Source organism: Vanessa cardui, chromosome 1 (assembly GCF_905220365.1).
Source record: "Vanessa cardui chromosome 1, ilVanCard2.1, whole genome shotgun sequence".
Taxonomy (NCBI): Eukaryota; Metazoa; Arthropoda; class Insecta; order Lepidoptera; family Nymphalidae; genus Vanessa; species Vanessa cardui.
This window is the reverse complement of record NC_061123.1, coordinates 5,842,431-5,848,430: the sequence shown is the minus strand read 5'-3', so window position 1 is coordinate 5,848,430 and position 6,000 is coordinate 5,842,431. Positions and strand designations below refer to the sequence as shown.

The window sequence follows — 6,000 nt, the reverse complement described above, 5'->3', positions numbered from 1 at the left end:
TAATAAATACAACATTTTTATAAAGTTCCGTGGATAAAATTGAGAAGAGAATGGGAAACCTTCAGATCTATACAACTTATGTCAGGGACAGCGAAAAGGTTTTATGTCCAGATTAATCTGCCCCTGGAGTTCACCCCCATTAATTAGGCCAACCGCCGCTGCCTTAGCGGTTTTTGCGGTGACAATTGACGTATGGTTCACACTAATACCAGCCAAGCCAGTAATGCCAATTAGTCATATAAAAAATTTGAAAATGTGACATTCAATTTTTTCTAATTGATCATCGGAAATCCTTGGCTAAAAGCTGACCTAGCTGACATTTTGGTTTTTATTTAATATTATGAAAAGGTACGTTTATGTGCGATTTTTTTTTGTAATTTCAATCCAATATTGCTATTGATATGTATATTAAATATCGTGCTTATTATTGCATTAGGTCTGATAGAAGATATACTGTTATAACGCTACACTTATATTTGAAAAACATTTAATTTAAAAAAAAATCTTTAACTATAAAAGAAAAAGCACAAGAAAGAAACACAATTAGATTTTTTTTTTAATTTAAAGGTTTTAAAAGTACTGATAAACACTAAAATTCGAAGTACCTATGTATATTATAATTATACATGGAAAACAACAAAATTATAAATACCACTGTTTTCAAATATGATCATTATGTATTGTTCATTCTTTTTTTACATAACATTTTTTTTATAGTTAGCAACACTGTTATACACGAAGCATAAACAAAGGAAAAATAATATAAAATAACTACATTTAATAAAACGCATCGTGGTCCACTTCTATAAGGTAGACGGCGGATATTTATACTGAGTGTTACAAAAAAAACTACAATTGACGAGAATAGAATAGCCTTTATTGATTACCTCTATTTTCAGTACCACTTCAGCCACCTCCATATAGCACACCTGCTTTATCTAGAACGATATTATAAATGACTTATAGCCTTAATTAATGAACTAGAAAAACTTGGGACTGGAAATTGGAAAAAAGGTTTAGTTTTTTTTTTCGGATTTTCGGATTTTTTTATAATACATTGATTAATTAATGTGTTTTATTTTTTTAATTTAATTATCAATTAGAGCCTTTAGACGGTCTTGGCCTTATAAAGGGAAGTATTTAAAGCTAGTATCGACACCCTGGTTTAATACAAGTGGCAGAATTTCATCAGATCTAGTGAGCACAAATGGTAATATAAACATAAATTAAGTACATGAATATTCAAAGGTCCATGCCCGCGTTCGTATCGCTATCTTCAGCTAAAACTCAGGTGTTCTAATCACTGAGCCATCTCAACTTCATTAATTATTATCATTAGTCTCAGTTAGCTTAAGTTTCTTTCAAACAGAGAAAACCAATTCGTCCCCGCCGTCACGTAATTGATTGACTAAGATTGTATCAAGTAACCAATTTGCATGGAAAGATTTTTAAATTTCCCTTCGCAATGTTAGTCGATTTAAAAAGGGATGGAAGTTAAGAATGGGAGAGATATTGTAGGCGTGTTTACATTAACATTTGATTCGCTCGTGACGTCCTTTAAGTGTAAAAACGCCGGAGTGAAAGATATTGTTTATTCTCGACACGTATGCGACTCCATTGTAAACACGCAAGATCATCGAAATGAATTTTGAAATAATGTATTTTTTTTAAAACGTTTCTAATAGTTTTTGTTTGTAAGTTCTAAATACAAAGCCTCCTCGTCTAAATAATTATTGAATATGAACATAAATACTGATCCGCTTTGGATTGGAGAAGAATTATGTGGAAGAATTTCATCCGACAGATTATACAGGTTTCGTAAAGCTGTCTTCCATTGTCTGTTGCCACTCATGGGATGAATTATAAATTTGATCCCTTCATATTTGGTTAAGATTCACGTTTTCTAACCACCGGCTGGGTTAGTAGTTTTAAACTTGTCTGAGAAATTTTAATCGGTGTAAGTGGCCTTGACTTTCTTCAGGCAAACTAGTTAGAACTCTCATCATTCATATGTCTCAAATTTCATAATCCCAACTCTATATGCATATTATTTTCCTATATATATTTCAGAGTGAAATATTCGAAAAAGAATACGAAAAGTTATCTCATATTAGTAACAAATTATAAATAATATAATGTTAACTTAGGTTTGATTAATTCATACTGTTACAGAACAAGATCGTTATAAAAATACGTTAAGAAACCTATTATTGATAGACGACGGTACCTTATGAATACTTAAAAGGTGAAGTACATAAGCTAAGTGCACACCAGAACGAATTATTGGGACAATGCCCGCAATAATTCACGGATCGCGCGAAACGTTGAAAAATATTTGTGAAACGACTGCTGTTCAAAACATCGTGAATTCACTCGTTGAAACAATGGTCGCATGTAAGGAAAAATAAGTTTCACGGTTCGTGCGAGCTCCAGAGCTGTCGGTGTGAGTTAGGGCTTACTGTGATGGAGACATGCGCGGTGTGCGGCTCGGAGAGCGCCTTCGACACAGTGACGGCCGGCGTCGCGGCAAATGCCCGCCAGGGTGCACTCGGTAAGGTGCAAACATTCCAGCTCCTCGTTCCAACTTACGTAAGTTGATGATTACGCGAATTTATAATTAAATAAAACTTGACTGATAATACGGAGCTTAATAGTGTCGATTTCGAAAATAATTATAAACTTTTTTATGTATGTTAGTTGTGAAGTGAGCATTTATAAGTGTGTGACAGATAAGTGTTTAGTCAAATAAAATCTGGGACTCGAACTCATTGAATTCATGTAAGTTTCATTCATTTAAATTCATTTAATTATTTTGATTTGAAGCAATTACATTTGAGGAAAAAAATCTCATTTGAGTGTTTTCTACATCTTTTGATGAAGTTATTTTAAGATATCGGCGTTCATGTAAACACAAAATATACGAATATCTAATAATAGATTACAAATATAAAAATGTAATTATCATAGTTAACAGTATGTTACTTCACCTTTGGATATACATATTTATCTTTATGAAGTTGTACAGTAACGGAAAAACTAACAAGTATATTTTTTAAATACATACTGTTATAAGATTAGTATATCTCTTAGTAGATTAAATGATTATTAAAATTGTGTATAAGTTGCTGATAGTATTTCCTTTAGGAACGTAGTATACGTACTACTAAAATATACTACTAAGTATTTTTAGTTGTTTTTCAATAGAACAAATATTCCGATCCAGCAAAAGATTGCCATTAAATGTACATCTTTAAAATGACGTGCACATTATTAAATAAAGATATTTCATAGATTTTTGATGTTAAGTTTTTTAATGAGTTAAGCTTGAATATTAAAGAACAGATTGTATAATTAAGAAAGTATACACCGTGAATAATCTGTTTTCGGCTTCTTCGAACAAATTTACTACGGAACTTAGTCCATTAGTGCTTGCGAAGCAACGTTTTTAACTCGCCCTTGAAAACTTGGGTAATTGCTGCGGCAAAATGTTTTCGGATTAAAATTTGTACTTCATTGTCGTAAGTCTCGAATGATCTCGGGGGCATTTACTCGAAAAATGTTAACAAGAGTTTGTGATTACTTTGCAAGTAATGTTGTTAAATTTGAACGAAATATTTTAGTCGATCTTTATCTGAATCTTGTTTACATCGATATTATAATAAATAATCATTTAAATCCTTAATTCAATTTTCTAATCTTTTTTTTAATTAATCTTGTTTATTATTATGAGATTCAGGTGGTGTTTAATCATCTTTGAAATATAAAGTTAACTTTGATGTTAAATTTTTATATAAAGCGTGCAATACGTATTTTTCATTACATTTTTGTATAATTGAGTATTCAAATTGTACGTTCATTATTTCATAAATAATTCTCATTAATAATTATCTTCCAATATATGGATTATCATTGACTTTGAAGGACATCATATCCAACAAGTCATTATTTTCTACTTATTATTAAAAAAAAAACGTCTCGCAATGCATGATGTTAGGAGGAAGTAAGTTCTAAATTTAATTCAAATTTATTTATCGAATACAGAATCGATTTTCAAGGTGAGAACAGGAAATAACAAAAGGAACTCATTGTGAATTCCGATCTATCTTAATAAATAGCTCAAGGAAGAAAATCTACGAAACACTAGCTTTGGTTTTATAAGTTTCCATAGTTAAAAATAAGTATAAACGTTTAGTAAATTACTTTGCGTATATTGTGCATTATTGTAAGACGCGATCTTTTGTATCTTAAGCTGACTTTTATATCTTTAGCTCTATATCTTTATATCGTCCATATTACAGTCTAAATGCTCAAGTCATATTGATTGACTGATGTACCAAAATACCTAACTTTAAAATAACTATATTATATAATAAAAATAAAAAATGACATTTTCTTTCCCTGATTACACAGGTTATTTTTTTATTATGTTACAATTAGTGTCGGTCATCATCATCATCATTAACAGCCTTTTTTCGTCCACTGCTGGACATAGGCCTCTCCAATAGCACGCCACTGTGATCGATCTTCGGCTACTATCTTCCTCCAAGTGTAACACACGCAAGTCGGTCATATCTCTAAAAATATATATTTGTTACAAAATTTTACTCTTTTATTTTCATAAAAAGAAACAATAACCAAAATTTGTTTTAAGTGCTATAAAATTAACGAAAATATAATTTAGTACAAAATTATTACGAACAAATTAAACGAAAAGTTTCATTATAATAAACTATTATACAAAATATAGCAAAATTAGAAAGTAAAATAGATTGAAAACCAAGCTGAATTTATGATTATAATCATCATTATATAATTTAAAGATTATTTTAAGTAACTGTGTAAACATATATACCACCAGCTATTTTTCAAACCCGATAAGAAATTGATGATGACTGTTTTCAACAAGCATCTTCATTCGAATTTTTCGAATGGGTGCTTTAGTATTGTGCTCGTGTGCTGTGCTTGATCTTAGAGTAGGAGAGAGAGATCTTGCTCATCTGCACTCCTCATAAAGGCATACGACTGCTCAAGGCCATCTAAGATGTTGTATACTTACCAAATAAAGACATGTATGACATACATATAACGCCTTGATGTTGAACATACTTTTAATCTGTCTAGACGTTTAAGTGTGATTACGATTTACCTTCAGTAGCTCACTACAGTACTCGAGCTACTAATGTCATAATATGATATACGACATACAAGCATCAAAATGGGGTATCACAAGCCAGTTGTCAACATTTCATGAGTGAGATACGATGTTATTTCTTACAGAATTCTTAAGCAGGGTTTTTCGCTGAAAATATTAGAAATTGGACAGTCGTGCCGGTGCAATTATAAATAACGCCGAAGCTTCAGAGAGAGCAGAAAAACATCATCCAAAACTTCATTTGCTTAATTAATTATAATAAAGTACAAACAAGTACTCATGTTTTTTTTTTACATTTATCAATGATTATAAAGCTGATATGAAAGAGTATTAAAAATTGAGTCATATATCTACACTATAAACAATACATAATTGAGCTTGTGTTCACTTATTTTCAAATAGGATTTTAAAAACATACAATAGAATTATGAAAAATAGCTAACTCAAACAGTTCATTTTTTTTTCAAGTTTTGCTTTATGTTATAAAATACCATTTTAAAATATATATATATATATATATATATATATATATATATATATATATATATATATATATATATAGTATATTTTAAAAAAACAAAACATTCTGATTCTTTACAAATTCATATACTGTACATATATAAAATTATTTCGTGGCCAGTTACGAAAGAAAGCCTAAATGTCTTAATTAAACACACGTCATTAGTAACCGAATGAATATAATTAAAAATGCGCCATATCTGTTTTGACTCGTATTATAACAGCAGGGTGGGTAGCTTTAAACGAGTTTAAGCCTTCAGTTACATAATATGACACTATATACATACAGTATGACACAAATTAGATGTAGCATCGGAAAATGCAATGAC

At 30.2% G+C, this 6,000-nt stretch overlaps 1 protein-coding gene across 1 annotated transcript in view; it reads left to right on the top strand.

Annotated features, from left to right (window-relative positions):
• The first annotated feature begins 2,479 nt into the window (after positions 1-2,479).
• LOC124533557 overlaps positions 2,480-6,000 on the top strand; it is a 57,725-nt gene continuing 54,204 nt past the window's right edge. Inside the window, exon 1 of the mRNA XM_047108946.1 lies at positions 2,480-2,778. The gene's annotated coding sequence lies outside the window, so the exon portion shown is untranslated. The remainder of the gene's footprint in view (positions 2,779-6,000) is intronic.